General features: G+C 47.2%; 1 protein-coding gene across 2 annotated transcripts in view; it reads left to right on the top strand.

Moving 5' to 3' along the window:
- The first annotated feature begins 10,307 nt into the window (after positions 1 to 10,307).
- The window catches only part of GLIS2 (GLIS family zinc finger 2), a 32,626-nt gene continuing 20,182 nt past the window's right edge, over positions 10,308 to 22,751 (top strand). Inside the window, exon 1 of one of the 2 annotated variants that reach the window (XM_044303846.1) lies at positions 10,308 to 10,459. The gene's annotated coding sequence lies outside the window, so the exon portion shown is untranslated. Of the gene's footprint in view, positions 10,460 to 12,877; positions 13,498 to 22,751 lie in introns of those variants that run through there. The other variant, XM_044303845.1, reaches the window with a different exon arrangement.

The following is a 22,751-nucleotide window of genomic DNA, read 5'->3' as shown; positions in this document are numbered from 1 at the left end:
TGTGTATTCCGGAACAGCCTGGCCCCTAATAGAACAGTCCTATCCTTGTTCGTAATGCGGACAATAATAGGACATGTTATATTTTTTTACGGAAACGGAATGCACACAGAGTAACTTCAGTTTTTTGGGGGTTTTTTTGCAGACCCATACGGCCCGCAAAAAAACCCCGGAATCGGACACGGAAGTAAAATATGTTTGTGTGCATGAGCCCTAACTATGGGGGCAATACAGGGGGCAGGGCCATTATAACTACTGGGTCACTACTAGGGACATTATAGCTCCTGGGGCACTACAGGACACACTACAACTTCTGGGGGCACTATAAGTGATATTATAACTACTGTGGGTATTTTCTCTACTGGGGCACTATAGAGGGCATTATAACTAGTGGGGGCACTATTTGGGGCATTATACAGTAATTACTGGGGTTACTATGATTATAACTACGGGGTGCATGATAAAAGTGTCTTAATACTACTGGGGGCCTTATTAATACGATGGTCACTATAGAAAGGCCTTATTACTACTGGGAGGACTATGGTGGGCATTATAATTGGGCAATATGCAGCTGGATAACACTGTTGGGGCACCAGGGTGGGAAGTATAATGGCAAAGTAAGGAATCTAAGATGTCTGTTTGGTAAACTCTACAGAAACGAGACACGGCTGAAAGAAGTCGGCATCTGCCGAATGGAAAAGGGGAATGAGAACATCTACATCAGAGGAGATGTCACTGGATGTAATAGGTATGTAGTGCTTTATTCTCCTGTATGTTTGGTAGTGTCAATCCAGCAAATAAAATATGTCTTTAGTGCTAGATTGTAAGGGCAGGGGATGGGGCTGTTACCTCAAGGATTTGGCACATATGCATTGGGACTTGGGCCCCGGATCTTCGGAGACCCTAGCAACGCCCCAGGACATAAGACCTATACCTATATTGCCAAAAGATGAGGTGGATTTTGGACCCAAATCTCTACTTGCACACAAGCCCCATGCTCTTCTCCAACTGCAGAGCTGGCATTCTTCATGAAGCTAGCAGAAATTTAACTCAAGTCGAGGAATGTCAGTGCCTTTGAGCCAAAAAGGTTAGAACAGTGACATATGGGGATCAGGAGAAGAACAGGTTACTAGGGACACGTGTGTCATTAAAGGAGGACTTTCACCTTTTTTCTGCTTTCAGGAAACCTACCTCATAACATGAAAAAGTGGCACTGGAGCATATTTATAGACATGGGGTAAAAGCGGCACAAGTACGTGCGCCACCCGGTGCCTTGAGGTAAAGCTCTCCGTGTTTGTAAACTGATTGGTGTCAGGAATTGCCCGTCATGTATAGATATAAATACTACCAGTAGAGGGAGCACTTCTGTATAAGGCCTCATGCACACGACCGTTGTGTGCATCCGTGGCCGTTGTGCCGTTTTCCGTTTTTTTTCGCGGACCCATTGACTTTCAATGGGTCCGTGGAAAAATCGTAAAATGCACCGTTTTGCAGCCGAGGCCGTGATCCGTGTATCCTGTCCGTCAAAAAAATATGACCTGTCCTATTTTTTTGACGGACAACGGTTCACGGACCCATTCAAGTCAATGGGTCCGTGAAAGAACACGGATGCACACAAGATTGGCATCCGTGTCCGTGATCCGTGGCCGTAGGTTGCTTTCATACAGACGGATCCGAAGATCCGTCTGCATAAAAGCTTTTTCTGATCTAAGTTTTCACTTCGTGAAAACTCATTTCCGACAGTATATTCTAACACAGAAGCGTTCCCATGGTGATGGGGGACGCTTCTAGTTAGAATACACTGCAAACTTTGTACAAGACTGCCCCCTGCTGCCTGGCAGCACCCGATCTCTTACAGGGGGATATGATAGCACAATTAACCCCTTCAGGTGCGGCACCTAAAGGGGTTAATTGTACTATCATATTCCCCTGTAAGAGCTCAGGGCTGCTAGGCAGCAGGGGGCAGACCCCCCCCCCCTCCCCAGTTTGAATATCGTTGGTGGCACAGTGTGCGCCCACCATCGCCCCCCCCCTCCCTCCCTCTATTGTAATAAATCGTTGGTGGCACAGTGTGCGCCCACCATCGCCCCCCCTTCCTCTCTCTATTGTAATAAATCGTTGGTGGCACAGTGTGCCAACCACCATCGGCCCCCCCTCCCTCTATAGCAGTAACAACATTGGTGGCAGTGTGCGGCCTCCCATTCCCCCCCCCCCCATCATTGGTGGCAGCCGATGGTAACCATGGCAACCAGGAAGCTACTGCAGCCCTGGTTGCCATGGTTACTTAGCAATAGTACAACAGTATAAGATTCATACTTACCTGCTTGCTGCTGCGATGTCTGTGACCGGCCGGGAGCTCCTCCTTCTGGTAAGTGACAGTTCTTTAGCAATGCGCCGCACAGACCTTTCACTTACCAGTAGGAGGAGCTCCCGGCCGTTCACAGACATCGCAGCAGCAAGCAGGTAAGTATGAATCTTCTACTGTTGTACTATTGCTAAGTAACCATGGCAACTAGGACTGCAGTAGCGTCCTGTTTGCCATGGTTACCGATCGGAGCCCCAGCGATTAAACTGGGACTCCGATCGGAACTCTGCTGCCCCCAATGATGGGGGGGGGGGGGGGAATGGGAGGCCGCACACTGCCACCAATGTTGTTACTGCTATAGAGGGAGGGGGGGGGGCCGATGGTGGTTGGCACACTGTGCCACCAACGATTTATTACAATAGAGAGAGGGAGGGGGGGGCGATGGTGGGCGCACACTGTGCCACCAACGATTTATTACAATAGAGGGAGGGAGGGGGGGGGCGATGGTGGGCGCACACTGTGCCACCAACGATTTCTAACATTAGAGGGAGGAAGGGGGGGCCCGATGGGGGGCGCACACTGTGCCACCAACGATATTCAAACTGGGGAGGGGGGGGGGGGTCTGCCCCCTGCTGCCTGGCAGCCCTGATCTCTTACAGGGGAATATGATAGTACAATTAACCCCTTTAGGTGCCGCACCTGAAGGGGTTAATTGTGCTATCATATCCCCCTGTAAGAGATCGGGTGCTGCCAGGCAGCAGGGGGCAGTCTTGTACAAAGTTTGTAGTGTATTCTAACCTGAAGCGTCCCCATCACCATGGGAACGCCTCTGTGTTAGAATATACTGTCGGATCTGAGGTTCACGAAGTAGCTCATATCCGACAGTATATTCTAACATAGAGGCGTTCCCATGGTGATGGGGACGCTTCAAGTTAAAATATACCATCGGATTGGAGAAAACTCCAATCCGATGGTATAAAAGAACTCCAGACTTTACATTGAAAGTCAATGGGGACGGATCCGTTTGAAATGGCACCATATTGTGTCAACATCAAACGGATCCGTCCCCATTGACTTGCATTGTAATTCAGGACGGATCCGTTTGGCTCCGCACGGCCAGGCGGACACCAAAACGACTTTTTTTTCATGTCCGTGGATCCTCCAAAAATCAAGGAAGACCCTCGGACGAAAAAACGGTCATGGATCACGGACCCACGGACCCCGTTTTTGCGGACCGTGAAAAAAAAGTCAATGGGTCCGTGAAAGAACACGGATGCACACAAGATTGGCATCCGTGTCCGTGATCCGTGGCCGTAGGTTGCTTTCATACAGACGGATCCGAAGATCCGTCTGCATAAAAGCTTTTTCTGATCTAAGTTTTCACTTCGTGAAAACTCATTTCCGACAGTATATTCTAACACAGAAGCGTTCCCATGGTGATGGGGGACGCTTCTAGTTAGAATACACTGCAAACTTTGTACAAGACTGCCCCCTGCTGCCTGGCAGCACCCGATCTCTTACAGGGGGATATGATAGCACAATTAACCCCTTCAGGTGCGGCACCTAAAGAGGTTAATTGTACTATCATATTCCCCTGTAAGAGCTCAGGGCTGCTAGGCAGCAGGGGGCAGACCCCCCCCCCCCCTCCCCAGTTTGAATATCGTTGGTGGCACAGTGTGCGCCCACCATCGCCCCCCCCCCTCCCTCCCTCTATTGTAATAAATCGTTGGTGGCACAGTGTGCGCCCACCATCGCCCCCCCTTCCTCTCTCTATTGTAATAAATCGTTGGTGGCACAGTGTGCCAACCACCATCGGCCCCCCCTCCCTCTATAGCAGTAACAACATTGGTGGCAGTGTGCGGCCTCCCATTCCCCCCCCCCCATCATTGGTGGCAGCCGATGGTAACCATGGCAACCAGGAAGCTACTGCAGCCCTGGTTGCCATGGTTACTTAGCAATAGTACAACAGTATAAGATTCATACTTACCTGCTTGCTGCTGCGATGTCTGTGACCGGCCGGGAGCTCCTCCTTCTGGTAAGTGACAGTTCTTTAGCAATGCGCCGCACAGACCTTTCACTTACCAGTAGGAGGAGCTCCCGGCCGTTCACAGACATCGCAGCAGCAAGCAGGTAAGTATGAATCTTCTACTGTTGTACTATTGCTAAGTAACCATGGCAACCAGGACTGCAGTAGCGTCCTGTTTGCCATGGTTACCGATCAGAGCCCCAGCGATTAAACTGGGACTCCGATCGGAACTCTGCTGCCCCCAATGATGGGGGGGGGGGGGGGAATGGGAGGCCGCACACTGCCACCAATGTTGTTACTGCTATAGAGGGAGGGGGGGGGCCGATGGTGGTTGGCACACTGTGCCACCAACGATTTATTACAATAGAGAGAGGGAGGGGGGGGCGATGGTGGGCGCACACTGTGCCACCAACGATTTATTACAATAGAGGGAGGGAGGGGGGGGGGCGATGGTGGGCGCACACTGTGCCACCAACGATTTCTAACATTAGAGGGAGGAAGGGGGGGCCCGATGGGGGGCGCACACTGTGCCACCAACGATATTCAAACTGGGGAGGGGGGGGGGGTCTGCCCCCTGCTGCCTGGCAGCCCTGATCTCTTACAGGGGAATATGATAGTACAATTAACCCCTTTAGGTGCCGCACCTGAAGGGGTTAATTGTGCTATCATATCCCCCTGTAAGAGATCGGGTGCTGCCAGGCAGCAGGGGGCAGTCTTGTACAAAGTTTGTAGTGTATTCTAACCTGAAGCGTCCCCATCACCATGGGAACGCCTCTGTGTTAGAATATACTGTCGGATCTGAGGTTCACGAAGTAGCTCATATCCGACAGTATATTCTAACATAGAGGCGTTCCCATGGTGATGGGGACGCTTCAAGTTAAAATATACCATCGGATTGGAGAAAACTCCAATCCGATGGTATAAAAGAACTCCAGACTTTACATTGAAAGTCAATGGGGACGGATCCGTTTGAAATGGCACCATATTGTGTCAACATCAAACGGATCCGTCCCCATTGACTTGCATTGTAATTCAGGACGGATCCGTTTGGCTCCGCACGGCCAGGCGGACACCAAAACGACTTTTTTTTCATGTCCGTGGATCCTCCAAAAATCAAGGAAGACCCTCGGACGAAAAAACGGTCATGGATCACGGACCCACGGACCCCGTTTTTGCGGACCGTGAAAAAAAACTGTCGTGTGCATGAGGCCTAAGGAACAGAAGTTTCATGGACCTATGTTATATGGCGGTTTTCATACGCACTCAGTGTCACAATTCAGAACAATCACACTCATTACTACAATTGTTAACTGGCATTTTCTGTTCAGGTCATAAACTCTTATCTTTAGCTGTATGGACACCTTAGTCCATTAACCCACCAAATATATAACATCTATATACAATAACATAATAATATACTAATAAAAATATAATAATATATATATATATATACTGAAAATAATATTGGTCATGGAATAGAGCTAGAGCAACCTTTCGTGCCCCTTTGTTTGTGGATCTCTGCAGATTTGCTGAATTAAAAAAAAAATTAAAGGGATCTGTCACCATAAAATGAACAGTTAATGCAGGCACAATGCCTTGTAGGGTTAACTCAGCCGAGTGTCATGATACCTTTTACTTTGCAATCTGTTGCTTCATACTGCTGATAAGTAATTTGTATCCATATGCAAATGAGCACTTAAGTGCACAGGGGGAGGGCCCAAGCCACCTTGTGCACCCTTGCTCCTCCTCTACCAGCCCCTTCCTCTTCTTGATTGACATGGGCAGGTGAGATGACTATGCAGGAACCTGGCCCTGTCAATTTGCAGACCGCAAAACACTACGGTCGTGTGAATGCGCCCTTAAGGGGATGTGCCACTTAAATGTTATTTCAGTCTAATTCAGCATGAAGACCTAGATACTTTTGTAATTTATTTTCTGTCGCAAAAGTGCTTCAGTTGTGACCTATTCTCTTGTCCCCCCCCCTGGTGTTTATTCTGTATAGTAATGTGAATGTCCACCTACTGAGGTGGTCACGCATGCTCAGTTTCATCCTTCACGTACCACCAACCATATCTACTGTTAGAAACTGTGACAGCTACAGAATAAGAGCAGCAGCAGAATGACCCCCCCCCGTGACAGGGAGACAGCTGCAGCAAAAAGGACGTGCCCCCTGAGCTGTGATAGGAGGAGAGCTGCAGCAGAAGGAACACACCCCCTGATAAAGGGATCTGCAGAGCAACCGGAGCAATGAATGCGGAGATCCATGTGAGGTACAGGGCTGGTTCCAGCTTTGTTAGATTGAGCTTGTCGTGTACTATAGGATGCCCGATTTTCATTTATTACATCAATCATGACATAAGCCCTTTAAAGTATACCACAGTCAGGTAACAGGATCTATAAAGTGTCTGCCACATGTTCCCCGTATACAGGGGAGCAGCATGCCCCTAGAAGTGACAGACATGTCCCCATACAGAATTACCTAGATACAAGGCAGCCATCTGATCCACCAGAGGCCTCCACCTGTCATGCAGGATACTCACCTCCTCCAGGCTCCTCCCACTTGTCTGTGTGTGCGAACAGGAGGCAGCATCACTAAATGAGAGCGCCACCTGCTGGTAGCAATGAATATGTCTCCTCTGAGGCAGTGGGGGCCTCACTGGCTGACAAGACTTTCCTGTAAGAAGGGACCCTTGCGGGACAGCGGTGCTAGATGCTAAATCATGAGCGGTCCCGATGAATCTGAGATACCTGGTACCAGCAGGCCCAGATGTAAAGGTGGCCACAGTATTTTCACGGCGGTGCATGCTACATAATGGGTAACGATGTTCATTTTTTTGCTCTCCCCGGCACAATATGGCAGGGCTGATTGATTCATTTAGCATACCAGGACTATTTAGACACAGCACCTGTGTGTTATTTGCACATTTTTACCTAGTGTGTCTGTGATAAGTGTGTATTTGTACGTGTTGTTGGTGTATGTGTGGTCTGTGTGCACAACTTTTCCCTTCTTACTGTGTTCTGTGGAAGACCATTAAGATACAGATTAGACAGTGTAGATGTCGAGGTCTGGGTGGTAGGGTGGGCATTTCATCTTTCTTTATTTGATGAGTTTTTCTTGATTTTTCTCAGCAGTCTACGTGGGGTCATTTTTTTGTTATAGACTTTTTTTTATAGAGGGTATTGATTTAAAGAAGCACTCCGCTTTTTAATTTTATTTTACATATACTGCACACCAGTATTTTAGCAGTGTAATTTGTTGCATCCATATGTTTTAAACCTTTTCATTACTATTAAACCTCAAGTCTGACCACCAGCCGAGAACTTAGAGTCACTTTTTAAGTTCACAAAATTTCATTTCATTTAATAGAGAACGGTGTAACTAGCAAATTTCTAAATCACTTCATTTTAAAAATCTGCTTGCATCTACCTGAAAAAAAGCTGTAAAGTCATGGCCACTAGGGGTCTCGCTTCCATCTATGTTGCAGTCCACTGTCTGTTCTCAGGCAAGATCTGTCCCTGGTAACAGAGACTCAGAAGACGGCTGAGAGGAAGTGGCCGAGCTGGCTGAGATCCTGAGCCTGATAAAGGACTGCTTCTACACTGCTTCTGAATTCATAGGAGTGTCCTGTGTGTCTGTAAGTGTGATTCCCCCCTCCTTAGGGCTCATGCTCATGACCGTAGCCTGTTTTGCAGTCCACAGCGTCCAGCTCATAGTAGAACAGTCCTATCCTTGTCCGTAATGCGGACAAGAATAGGACATGTTCTGTATTTTTGCGGATGGCAGGGAACGGACATACGGATGCAGACAGGACACACGGTGTGCTATTCACATCTTTTGCAGCCCCATTGAAGTGAATGGGTCCGCATCCAATCCGCAAAAATTGCGTATCAGATGTGGACAAAAAATACATTCGTGTGCATTAGCCCTTATCTTTTTCGGTGAGCTCCAGAGCTGAAAACAAATACAGTGGAAAGGATGTCGCAGCAGTACAGTGCTGGCACATTTCACAGACGAAATATACCCCCTGCTTCTGAGTGAAATGCATCCAGCTGTGCAGCTGAAACATGGCTGAAAAAAAAAAACTTTAGGGAAGCCCAAATATAGCTGTTCTTTCACAGTTCTGATTGTAGAATAAAGCACAGCCATTATGCAAACTTTTTTTGAAAACTCAGGTACACTTTAATGTGTAAATAGTAACTCGGTCTCTTCTTGTGGCTGACTTCCTGTGACTTCATGAATCAAATCCCTCCTGGAAGCTCAGATCCTTCCACACGTTCCATGTTCCTCTGTATGTTCATGTATTCTGTTGAAGATATAATGCTTCCCCTATGTAAAGGACCAGGAGTACAGATACTGTATATATAGTAGGTAAGTGTATACAAGGATTAAAGAGGTGGTCCGGGATTTTTCATATTGATGACCTATCCTCAGAATAGGTCATCAATTTCAGATTGGCGGGGGTCCGACACCCAGTACCCCCACCGATCAGCTGTGTGAGGATAGACAAAACAGTAGTGAGCAGGAAGACAGAAGGGAGACGGCATTTGGCATTGTGCGCGCCGTCTACCCGTATAGCTGATCAGCGGGGGTGCCAGGTGTCGGACCCCGGCCGATCAATGTCAGTCAATATTAAAAAGCTCCGGCAACGCCTATGACTGCAGTTATATAAACCTCCTGACTCACGTTGCCTGCCTGTACCATCTGTGTGTGCTGACTCTCCAGTGTAGTTCTATAAGATGTAGTTTCACTGTAGTCTCCTGCATGTAAGAGCTGAGAGGATCAAGAAGAACATGGAGACCCTGCAGTGTGAGGGGACAGCAGTTTTGTGTCACTGATCTGTCATGACTGCCCTTACATGGAAAAGTGCAGTGTGGTGAGAATCCACCCCCTCTCTCTCTGCAAAGCCAGGCATGATATGAAATGTAGGATTCATTAGGAAAACCATATCTGAGGGGAAGAAGGATCAATCTGGCTGACAACACACAACTGGCACTTCAAATAAAACAGGTATACACACAAGCCTTTTTCTTTAATAATGGCCTGTCCTGCACTATGTAGGCAAGAAACTAAATCCTGGAGTGCTTCTTTAAGGAAACATGTTAAAGTAGCAGGAGGGCACACACAACAAACAATGGACAAATTACTCAGTGTTGTTTTGACTAATTTTCTAATATTTTATGGGTTTGATTTTTTTTATGACATACAAAAATAAACATAAGAAAATGTGAAATGGCCCTTAATATTTTCTGTGTTGAGATGTCGTCATTAAAAAGTCTCAGGGCCAAAGCCTAAATGGAGTGACAACATGCCTGTTCCTGATTTCTGTCAGGTGCAGTTGTCATGAAGCGCGTGCGGGGATTCAAATACCAAAAACATGAATGGCCCCATAGCTACCACTGTTCAATCCAGGTAGGTGAGTAGTTGATCTGAATTCACACTGGGTGTCTATGAAAACACTGTACCTGACGGAAAGCAGAGCAGGATATGCTGCCATTAGAATTCCTCAGTAGTGAAGCCTCAGGCTTTGGGCCTGTAGAAAGGGGTTGTTCTGAAATAAAAAAACAAAACAAAAACAAACATACCATTATCCCCTACCATTTCCATATTGACACTTCCTGGTGCCTCTTGACACACAGGAAATGACTGCTCAGCCAATCACAGGCTGCAGCCACGACCCACCTCATTCAGTGATTGGCTGAGTGCTAATTTCCTGTGTGTCAGGAAGCAGAGGCCAGTGAGGGACTGAGAACGGGATCGGAAGTTTATTTTTTGTTTTTGTTTTGTTTTTACTGTATTCTGAGCCTTTTTTCTATATTTTTTTATTGACCAGACAACCCCTTTAAATACCTCCTTTCTTGAAGAATTGGTCCTAGAGAAGTCCCATTAGTCAGATTTTTGCTATCCTATAAATGATGGTATTTGTAATCACCTCTCTGTTTACCTCTAATTATTCCAGACCATGATGCGGACAGGAGCTTCTGCTGAACACTAATGAAATTGATTGGGGCATGCATAATGCAGTTGCTTTATATTGATGCGCTGATCAAGGAGTGCGCGATGGTCATGTGAATGTTGTCATGCTGTCACCAGAAGGAGTGCAAGAAGTGCTTCAAGTGGGCATTGATGTGATGTAAGTGAAAATCTCTGGAAGAAGTATATTAGTAAGTGTTAGGATTTAATAGTACCTTAGAGCTATTTTCGGTGGCCTAGAAAACCCCCTTAAAGGGAACCTGTCACCGGGATTTTGTGTATAGAGCTGAGGACATGGGTTGCTAGATGGCCGCGAGCACATCTGCAATATCCAGTCCCCATAGCTCTGTGTGCTTTTATTGTGTAAAAAAACGATTTGACACATATGCAAATTAACCTGAGATGAGTCCTGTATGTGAGATGAGTCAGGGACAGGACTCATCTCGGGTTAATTTGCGTATGTATCAAATCGTTTTTTTACACATTAAAAGCACACAGAGCTATGGGGACTGGATATTGCAGGTGTGCTAGCGGCCATCTAGCAACCCATGTCATCAGCTCTATACACAAAATCCCGGTGACAGGTTCCCTTTAAACCCTCCAAAATTTTTAGAAAATAAGTTATATTCTTAAAGGAGTAGTCCCAAAATGTTATGTATCTATATATTGCTGTTACAGACTTGTTATGGCGCCCCCTGCTGTTATTTTAATTCTATCTCAAAAAGTCCTACTAATGTGTCCAGTGCCGGTAAGAAAAAGTTGCCCTGATTCTTATCAGCTGCACAATAGCAGGAATCACTCCACTGCCGTGTGCACGAGGATTCTGGCCGTGCTACTGAGCATGTGTGACCACTAGCACTGGACGCATTAGGTGGATATTATCAGAGAAAACAGAAAGGACGCCCGGGGGCGCCATAAGAAGTATATAACATCAATTTCTAGATTCGGGAGAGTGTTTAAAAAAATGATTCCACCTAATAACCGTTTTGTCTATATTTACCGGGGAAACAACAGGGATAATATGCAAAGGATGTCTTTAAAGGGGTGGCATATCCAACACATATGACACATTGGTGGCATATCCAATGACAGATAGGTGCGGGTCCCAGAGGCCTAGCTCTAGAACAGAGCCCCCAAAGTGAACGAGAGCGCACTGCGCATGCGCGGCTGCCCTCCACTCAATTCTATAGGAGTTCTTAAAGTAGCCGAGCACTGTCTTGACTTGGCTATTTTCAAAACTTAATTAGAGATCTCACTGCGCAAGTGCTGCCACCACTCCATTCACTTCTATGGGACTGCTGGAAATAGCTGCTATTTTTGGAACTCCCATTGGATTGAATGGAGGGCGGTCACATATGTGCGTTCACTTTGTGGGCCCAGTTCTAGAGATAGGTTCCGGGTCCCACCTCTGTCTGACATTGGTGGCATATCCTAGCGATCTGCTACCAATGTGTGAGGGGACACACCCCCTTTAAGTTTTCTTTTCAATCAACTTTTTGAAAAGACCACCCTGAATTTTTTGGGACATGTTTTCTTTAACATCTTAGATGTATATTGGCCCTCATTGAGGGTGGTGGTTGCAAAAATAGTTGCGCACTTTATACACCTATCGATAATGCCAAGGGGCGGACTGGGAACTTAAAGTGGCCCCCGTTTTGTAGTCGGAAGGCAGGGCCAGCAATACCATATTGTGGCACATTACACCACCCCAACAGAGCCATATATCACAGTCCGTCACAAAATACATCCCCAAAAACTTCCACTGGCCGGCTGTGAGGCGGCCCCCTGGCCATCGGCCCACGGGGAAATTTCCCTGTAAGATCTCTGGCCAATCCGCCCCTGTCCCTGCCGGATCGACTGGTCATATCTGTTCTCCGTGGATCGCATCCATACAAACCTTCCTATGTCCTTCCACTGAGACCAGATATGACCAATCTATGATGCTTGGCGGGCTTATAAAGAAAAAAATATGTGCCCCCCCCCCCCCCCCCAGGACCACAATCGTAACACAAGCCATGCTAGGAATTAGGGCCTCGGTTCTTCTATAACCTCATCGAACCAAATTAAACTTCATGAATGTGGAACACATAATTGTATTTGTCATGGAGGCTGCGGAGACGGAGGCCGGTATGTAGGTTGTGTGTGTGTAAGGTAGTGTCTTATATGTGCTGTATGCGTGTAGGGGTGGAGTTGTGTATGTGTGGTATTTGTGTAGGGGTGAGAACCTGGCTCTGAGAGATCCCTTATATTATTGAAAGCCACTCCTTTCCCCTGTGTACTGGGAGAGAGGGCTCTGCAGCAGGCGCCTTTCCCCCTCCTATGGGCAGAGACTAGGAGGAAGGGAGGGGAGGGGGGGTTGTATGGCGATGCCCCCTCCTCTCCCCTGCAGCCCCTGTCTGGCTGGGCCGCACATGCGTACAAGCCGCAGCCCTGGAGTAGAACTCATGTTGGAGGGTCATTCTCAGACAGTTCTGCAGGGCTGCGATAAATCACCCTGCACATTCCCACCCCTCCCTCCCTCTGTCTGTCTCCCTCCCTCTCTCCCTCTCACTCTCTCTCTCCTTCCTTCCTTCCTCCCATCAGCTTGCCACCTCTCACTTTGCAGCCTCTTCTCCCTTGCTTTCCTTAACCCAGGACCCCCCCTCCCCCTTGTCCCCCCAATTCTCACCCTTTAAAAATTGGGGAATATAATATGCTCCCCCATACCCTAGCCTTTCCTGATGAGTCAAGAACACCCTTTATCTTGAAGATCTAGGGAGGTTCGGTGCCAGATAATAGGGAAAAAAAAAAGAAAGAAAGAAAGACCCCCTCTCTTTATTTTCAACCACCCGAACTGACATCCCCAACTCGGCTACATTATGACTCCTGGATCCATCTAAAGAAGGAGGGTGATCGATGCATCTCTACTGGATCTAGAGAGAGAAGACTCAAGAAGCCTCCTCCAGACAGGGATCCACAATTCCAGACTGTGTTGTGTGTTTTTTTTTTTTTTTCTTTTTTCCTTTTTTTTCGGTTTGGGGAAGAAAAATCTATAGCACATAAATCCGGAAATTCAAAAATATATCAGACGAAGGAAGGATTTTTTTTATTTTGGAAATTTTTGTTAGATTTTCCTTTCTTTTTTTTTTTTTTTTATTGATCTTGGCACCAAAGAAGACGGGATTCCTTTTATCCTACAGATATTGCAACCTGCAAAAGGTGAGAATGGGGGGGGGGGAATTGGAGGGAAGGGGGGGTGACCGACGTGAGATCTGAAGCCGATAATTGGCAATGTATCTGTATCAAAAGCTGATACATTGTATACGTTACATATAGATTACAATGTATCCCCCCCCCCCCAGGTGCTTCATGTTTATGGGACTGTTCTAAAAAGTGTCGCTATATTAGTGCTTGGTTGAGTACGGCGTATAATATGCTGGGCAGCTAGTGTATAGGGGGTACCTGTCACATCACAATACTAAGGGGGGAGGGCAGACTGTCACATCATTATACTGGGGGAGGGGAGTCCGAGGGGATTTTCTATACGTACCCCGCCAGTGGGAAGTGTGACGGTGTTACTGCCAGGTTCCTAGCCTGTCATATGTCACTGAAAGGAAGCTGTCCGTCACTAAAGATTATCTAAGGGCCCAAGGATAATTGGTGGCACGAAGTAACATGTACCGTAGCCTAATTCATGTTCCTTTGGTGCAATATTTAAAAAACGTCCGACGAGATCAGTAAGATACAGCGCAATGAGTATCTGCGCCTACCCATGATCCGCATAAAAAATAAATATTTCAGACCCCCTTCTACATATATGGGCTAAGAATTTCCCACGTTGGGCAGTGCAAATTTAATTTTTTTTCCGACCCAACGTTTGCAAAATGCACCAGAACGCTCCCCTGATAAGGGTGTGGGTTTTTGGGTCTCTGGACTGCTTCAGCCTGGGCCATTATTGACTCCCTGGTCTGTGGGTTGCTAGAAGGGAGATATTCATGAGATTATTTATCGGTGACCGTTTCCCCCGTAGGATATAAGAGGCGGCAGTAGAGAATTTCGAGGCCAGGCGTATCTCTGATGTGTGGCTATAAATTAATGCACATGTGTCAGACATAATTATGGAAATGAGAGGTCTTTGTATTAGGAGCGTGGATTCTGGCAGCGAATATATACGGTTGGTTTACAGGAGCCAATGATATCGAAAGCCACTAAACTACTTAGAATATGGTGCTCGGCATCCCCAGAATCTAATGTATTACCCCTCTGTCATCAGGCAAGACTGTCTGTGAACCGTGATGGGTTAGAAAGTATTATGGTAGGAGAGGAATCTGCCCTGAAATGTGAATGTATTAAGAGGAGGAGGAGGGGTGATGTCTGTGTATTAGGAGGAGGAGAGGTCTGTGTGCCTGATGTCTGTGTATTAGGAGGAGGAGAGGTCCGCGTCCTGATGTTGTTATTTAGGAGGAGGAAGGTCCGTGTCCTGATGTCTGTGTATTAGGAGGAGGAGAGGTCCGTGTCCTGATGTCTGTGTATTAGGAGGAGGAGAGGTCCGCGTCCTGATGTCTGTGTATTAGGAGGAGGAGAGGTCCGCGTCCTGATGTCTGTGTAGTAGGGGGAAGGAGAGGGTCCGCGTCCTGATGTCTGTGTATTAGGAGGAGGAGAGGTCCGTGTCCTGATGTCTGTGTATTAGGGGAAGGAGAGGTCCGCGTCCTGATGTCTGTGTATTAGGAGGAGGAGAGGTCCGTGTCCTGATGTCTGTGTATTAGGAGGAGGAGAGGTCCGTGTCCTGATGTCTGTGTATTAGGAGGAGGAGAGGTCCGCGTCCTGATGTCTGTGTATTAGGAGGAGGAGAGGTCCGTGTCCTGATGTCTGTGTATTAGGAGGAGGGAGGTCCGTGTCCTGATGTCTGTGTATTAGGAGGAGGAGAGGTCCGTGTCCTGATGTCTGTGTATTAGGAGGGGGAGAGGTCCGTGTCCTGATGTCTGTGTATTAGGAGGAGGAGAGGTCCGTGCCCTGATGTCTGTGTATTAGGAGGAGGAGAGGTCCGTGTCCCTGATGTCTGTGTATTAGGAGGAGGGGAGGTCTGTGTATTAGGCCTTATTCACATGTCCGTGTCCGTTTGACATCAGTATAGCATTTGTGTACTTTTAGCGTTTTTCACTGATCCATAGACTCCTATGGGCATTTTATTGTCTGCAGCACAGGCCAGAGTATTGCCTGTTGTTTTTGTACCGACCCTTGGTCAGTGGAGAAACAGGTATTTGAGAATAAACACAGTAAAATCAATGGATCCATACATATTGGCACTGTACTGATTGTAAAGCTAGCCGCACACATTAGATCGATGTCGGCTGACCTTGCCGATTTTAGCAGGGCCGGCCAACCCTCTGCTCTGTATTGGAGATAACTAGAGATAAGCGAATTTCATATTTAGAAATTCGTTCACGCTTCGTTTACTGGTAAAAGGTGAATTGCGTTATGGATTCCGTTACCACGAACTATAACGCAATTCTATGACGGCATTCCGTTATTCATTCCGTCATAATAAAAGTCTATGGGCTGCATCATAACGGATCTGTCTCATTTCCGTCATTCCGTTCCGCTGCATAACGGATTCGTCCCGTTTCCGTTGTGCAGGAGAGGAAACCCCTTGCATAATGGAAATGGGACGGATCCGTTATGCAGCCCATAGACTTCTATTATGACGGAATAAAAAACAGAATGCCTCTAAAGGCATTGCGTCATAGAATTGCGTTATGGTCCGTGGTAACGGAATCCATAACGCAATTCACCTTTTACCAGTAAACGAAGCGTGAACGAATTTCATAACTGGAAATTCACTCATCTCTAGAGATAAGGATCGGGTACTTGCATTGCATTTCAACTGCCCAATCCTTTCAGGAAGATAAGCTGCCACCAGCGGCGTTCTTACCTCTTCATGCATACTTGGCCAAACTGAGCATGCATGTACACGGGGACTACAAGCGCTCAGCCGACAGCTATTTTATCTAAGACTGCGACAATCCTATTTCTCTATGGGGGGGAAAAATTGGTGGTAAGCCACCCCGTGACCTCTGCCAATAACACTACCGTGTCCAAAAAATTTTAGTAGCCGGAAGGTCACTTTCAACTTTTTTTTGTTCATAGGGAAACACTGAGATCTTGATTTTACCGCCGCTTGCAGGTGTCGTAGCGTCGCCTTCCGCTAACCATGGCATCAACAAGTGCGATATGTGAAAAAGGCCTTAGCAGGAATGTGAATGTCCCTGGCTTGACTTTATTAGAGAGGGTTGAGAAGGTACTTACCTGCACACTTACCTGCACAGATCACTGGTTGGAAAGCGCATAAATTGAACTATTAATGAAATGAATGGATATTTGCCTCGTGCAGATCTCATCGTCTCAGGCCTTTTTAGTTTCAGAAATCCACGGAATAACAAAAATCCGCACAGATAAAAAAAATTCCAAGGGGAATTTGCCACGGGTGTGCATCAGATTCCACTTGTGGGTGCATCATGGATTTGGCCTCATTCGCACGTCCATGTCCGTGATGAAATCCGTGATAAGACGGTCAGTGAATTATCAGTGAAGATGTCTGTGAAGGATCCATGTTGGTCCGTGTGTCCGTTTTTTTTATTTTTATTTTTATTTTTTTTTGCTCTCTGTGTGTTTCACAGACACTGTACAGCTCAAAATGAATTTTTATCGCATCTCCTATCGCATGGATGGGACACGGGTGGCATCTGTGTTGCATCCGTGTTTTTCACACATACACTATAATGAGCGTGATGGATCTGTGAACACTGACAAAATGGAGCATGCCTCTGTGCAAAAACACGGATGTGTGAATACACACATTATTTAAAATGAATGGGTATCTGCTCTCTCCGTGAATCACTGACGTGTGAATTCTTGCAGATTTCAGCCTATGCATTGCAAAGGGTAAAATCTGCAACATAAATTGAAATGCGGCGTGGATTCCGCGTTTTTTTTCCCCCCTGCTGCTGTTGTAGTACGCTGCGGATTGTGCACCTGCAAAATTTGGATGCAAAATCCACAGCATGTCTGTTTCCAGGCACATTTACACTTAAAGGGGTTGTCCAGGACTTTGATATTGAGGCCTTGTCCTCAGGTCTGACATCATGGACCCCACCCATCAGCTGTTTAATATTAGCTCCGGCGCCAGATCTACACAGCCGTGGACGTAGCTGGTAACCGCTCCCATTGAAGTGAATGGTAACCAGCTACACAATGGACGGAGCCGATCGGTGGGGCTGAGGGTTGTCATGCTATACATGACCTATTCAGAGTATAGGCCATCAATGTCAAAATCTTGGACAACCCCTTTAACGGAAAGGGTCATACTCTGGAGATGATGTATATTTTCTATGTGCTGAGATCTTTCTCCAGGCAGTCCTATGGGCATGGATCCTGTCTATCCCATAGAGGTCAGTGATCTCCAAGGCACTATCCTATGTAATACCCCCCTTCCTTTCTTTAAAAGTAATTGCACCCAGCTCCTGCCTAGTTTTGGCCCTTTGGGGTGTCATTAAGGGTTTGGCTACACATATCACACCCAAAATCTTTGTGTAGCCGAATCCTAAAGGTTTTGGGAATGCTGCCAGCGGACAGCGGACATAGCGTGTCTTCAGAGATGAATGAGGCCATGTATATAAGACGTGGGTGTGTGTAAAATCCTGTGTGTGGGATTGGACTGCACGGGGCCCTGTGTGCTCTAATTGTTGCAGCGTCGGACCCTGCATACCCTTGCTTTGTGGCCCTGGTACCAGCTCGATAGACGTGAGTGCCCCTTTGTATTACAAAGCGAGGTTCTGTGTGACCCGGAGCTGTGTGCGTGAGGCACAGTGTATCCTGGGGCTCTCTGTGAGGTGCTCTTGTATCTAGAGCTGAGTGAGGCCTTGTGTTTGGGCATTAGATATGGGAGGACCTGGTGCTTTTCTGTGCTACAAGCTTCCCTTAGGCCGGGCCTTGTGTGCACCTCAGTGGGTGGGGCCCTGTTTATGTCCAGAGGTGGCCCCTTGCCTTACCTCATAATAAGGGCTCATTCAGACGGCCGTAGTGTTTTGCGGTCCGCACATGGCCGGCACTATTATAGAAATTCCTATTAGAGACAAGAATAGGAAATGTTCTATCTTTTATGTGGGGCTGCGGAACGGAACTACGGCATTTTGTCCGCATCTTTTGCGGCCCCATTAGAATGAGTGGGTCCGCACCTGTTCAGCAAAACTGCGAAACGGATGCGGACCCATTCATGTAGTTGTGTGAATGAGCCCTAGTGCACATGAAATAATTCTTTATATAGTCTCAATACACAAAAATCTAAATTTTTGCAACTAGGCCCAAGCACTGACCCATCTGCAATGCTATTTTCTAGCAACAGCATTTGGTCCATTTACAATTCCTTATTCATTTGTTCTGTTACAGTCAAAATGAGCCCCCAGAAGGTTTCTTCACCACCCCCACTTTGGAAACTAAACCTCTTCAGCCCTTATCATGTCATTTTACCCACTATCCCAGGTTTCAAGTACATGTCCACCCTTTCCTGACAATTTTTAAAAATCCAAATTGGTTTAAAATGATTTGCTAATTTATTAATTAATAAATATACCTTTATTGCTGGTGGAGCTTAGTTCTGAATGAATAGCAGTCTGACAGCCACCACTAGGGGGAGCTCACTGCACACTGTGGCATTATTGAGTTCAATGTATGAACAGTATGCTCCTAGGCTCCCCCTAGTGGTGGCTGCAGGCAGCTAGAATTGTATCCTTTGCCATTGATTTGGAGCTCTGTACCTGATAAATGGAGCTCCAGCGCATCAGGATTTCTTCTGTCTCCTTAAAGGGGTTATCCAATGCCTATAATGCCCGGGCCCCTCACAGAGGTTGTACTTACCTCCCTTCCCGGCACCTGCGTCGCTTCTAAAGCCGACACGGCGACACCTTCACACGACGCCGAATGTTTTCATATGTGCGACTGGGAGATGCAGTGGTGGACCCAGTCATGGACACATGCATATTAAAAAGCTTGAGCTATCTACTGTATGTGTTAGTTAAGCCGTGTTTCCTGGATATTCCCAGAAGCCATATTATAATGAAAAGATGTCGTAATAAGATCTAGCGGCTAATCTGCTTGATGATGGCTTCCGCATTTACAATTTACGTAAAGGATTGAGCTAATTCGGAACCCTAATGATTTCCCGTTACCATAGAGAAGTTAGGGTGACCTCTATCTCCCCCGTACATATACACGCTGAGATCGGGCAAGAATGGGGAGACAAGCGTCTGCAGGGTGCATCTGGCGCCGCATATTTTCCGTTTTTGCCCTGAAAATGACAAAAAGGGAGATTCGGCTAGGCTGCGACTGTTTCGGCTAGGCTGCCGCTGTGTTTATGGATGAAGTTAGATATAATTCATGTTACGCAGCCGATATAAATTCATTATCTTGTTGGAGCCCTGTCTGCCGCGCCTTATCTGAGCCGCTTGGCTTCTCTACATGACGCGACGGCCATCAGCTTGTGCCCTGTTCATACCTGTCAGACAAGCTAACAACCATATACACATGAACACAAATCATCGTCAGTGATATGTCTATTACCTGCCCGCTGTCATCTGTCACCGAGGTGGAGCAGGGAATGACATGAGCACAGACTGCACATCCATCACTTGATGTACGGCGGTGCGGGCTCGATGAGCTGAGCGGCGTTTACACGGCACACGGGTTATCCCATGATTAATGTAAAAAATAAAAAGACATCATACAGGACGTGACAATCTCTTTCTAACAAAGCTAGAACCAGCCCTGTACCTCGCATGGATCCAGAGATCTCCCCATTCATTGCTCCAGTTGCTCTGCTAGATTTATATCAGGCTGGCAGTTAAGGGGGCGTGTCCTTTTTGCTGCAACTGTCTGACTCCCAGGACTGCCCGCCATCAGCTGTTAGAAGGAGACCGCAGCACTCACCGGAGCCACAGCCTCCTCACAGCGTACCATGCACTGCGCCGTCCATTGTATAGCGGCTCTGCTTGGTATTGCAGCTCAGGCCTATTCACTTCAAGGGGAATGAGATATGCCTTGGCCATGTGACAAAGAACAGTCCGTGGCACTCACCACAGCACCAAAGCCTCTTCACGGGGTGCCAGCAATCCGAACCACGCCGATCTGATATTGACTTATCCTGAGGATAGGTCATCAATATCGAACCCCTGGAATCCCCCTTTAAATTAAAGGGGTTGTCCTATGAAAAATGTTCTACAGTTTTCAAACCAGGACCTGGATCTGAATACTTTTGCAATTGCATGTCATAAAAAAAATATAGTATAGCCACTGAGCTATTCAATAAAATGTATCTGTATAGCGCCACCTGCTGTTTGTTCTTTTTTTTTTTTTTATTCTCTGCCCAGCTCACTGAGGACGCACATGCTCAGTTCCATCCTTCAACTGCCACCAGCTGCGGCAGAAAGGACACACCGCTGAGAAAGGACAGGACTCCTCAGCTGACAGCTTAAAATAAATCTAGCAGAGCAATGAATGGGGAGAGCTCTGGATCCATGTGCGATGCAGGGCTGGTTCTTGGTTAGACGCTATCATGTACTAGGTTATGTATTATTTTATTTTTTTACATTATTCATGGGATAATTCCTTTAAGGTATTTATCAGAGGCCAACTAAACTAAAGCAGGCCATAGAAATGACATTTTGTTGGTGGCTCTTATAGGAGTTTTCCAAACTTGCAGATATTGATAAACTACCCTCAGAATAGGTAATCAGTCATCAGATCGGTGGTAGTCCGACACCAAGCATCTGTCCGTGGTATCCGCCGATGCAGGAACTAACAGAGAACAAAGAAGAGGCAGACAGCTCCATCTTCTCTGTAGTGGCCGTGCCTGGGTACTGCAGCTCAGCCCCCATCCACATGTGTCAGATCTACTCTGTCGTGTCCCCTTTGGTGGCACCTGCTCTGTTAAGCAGGGGGGCAAGAGATTACGTTTTCAGAGCTCTTTTTTTGTTATGTCCTACATCCATCTAGTATACAATTACTGGACTGTATATACAGACTGGTTTGCAGAAGCTGAGATTTAGCTGATGAATGTTATAAGCAATATTCTGGAGTTCAATTATTACAGCTGTGCAATAATTGCAAAGGGCAGGAAAGTTAATTTCCATTTTCAGGAACTAAAAATTTAGATAAAATATTTTCAGATTCTCAGCTTAAAGGGCCCAAAACTCTCCAGCTTATATACGTGCACCTAGCGTTAGGGCTCATGCCCACGAACGTAAGGGCTCCGGTCCGCAATGCATGGGCACAGACCGTGGAGCAGCCGAGGCTGATCGCGGACCCATTCACTTGAATGGGGTCCGCATTCTGCATCTGACGGTCCTCACCGCAAAAAAATAGTGCATGCGCTACTTTTTTGCGGTGCGGAAGCACGGCCAGAAACACCACGTAAGCACTCCGTAGTGCTTCCGTGGGGTTCCGATCCGTGCCTTCGTTCCGCATCCCCCTGATTGCGGACCCATTGAAGTGAATGGGTCCACGATGCGGGATGCACCCGGCCGGTGCCCGTGTATTGCGGACCCGCCGTATACGGGCCGCGACACGACCACGGGCAACACACGGTCGTGTGCATGAGCCAGGGGTTGTCCGGGTTCAGAGCCCGGACACAACCGCATCTGCACTCATTCACCATGAATTTTCATGAGATTCTGTGACGTACCGGGCTCTCTATGGGTAAAATAGACAGAGGCTTCCGCCTAGCAGTGAGCCCGGTGACATCATCGGCACTAGTAGGTGGGCTAGGGTTTTTACAGGCTAGGGCAGCGCTAAAGACTGTCCATTAGAGCCGGTGACATCACCAGGAACACTGCTAGGCGGAAGCCTCCGCCTAGCAGTGTCGAAAAGGCAAACAAGCAGCCCCTGCCTTGCGCTATACAGGTGAGTGGTAAATGAGAGAAGATGCGGTTGTGTCCGGGTTCAGCTCTCAACCCGGACAACCCCTTTAAGGGCCCTTTTACGCGGGCCAAGAATTGCACAGATTATCACTAACGAGTGTTCATAGTAGAGATAGTCGGGTGGTGTAAATGTACCACCAATTATCCGATAAAACGCTCGTTCACTGGGTAATGCGATCGTTTGTGCGTACGCAGAAATGATTGTTTACCAGCAGCAGATTGTGCCGTGAAAACATGATCTCCTGTTGGCAACCAACGAGTCAGTATGGGGAAGAGCAATGGCATTAGCGATCACTACTCCTCATACTGTGGAGGAGATTGGTGCATGTAAGTGCACCGGGCGCCTCCGCTAACGATCAGCAGATTGCCGGGAAGGAACGCTTCTTCCCTGACAACCTGCTGTAATATCATCCTGTGTAAAGGGACCTTTAGTATCGTTATGGGCAGGGATTTTGTGTCATCCCACAGAAGACACTACGGTCAGCTTCTGCTCAGCCTGAAATG

This window comes from Bufo gargarizans, chromosome 8 (genome assembly GCF_014858855.1).
Source record: "Bufo gargarizans isolate SCDJY-AF-19 chromosome 8, ASM1485885v1, whole genome shotgun sequence".
Lineage (NCBI taxonomy): Eukaryota > Metazoa > Chordata > Amphibia > Anura > Bufonidae > Bufo > Bufo gargarizans.
The sequence above is the reverse complement of the archived record's forward strand: the minus strand, read 5'-3'. Positions and strand labels throughout refer to the sequence as shown.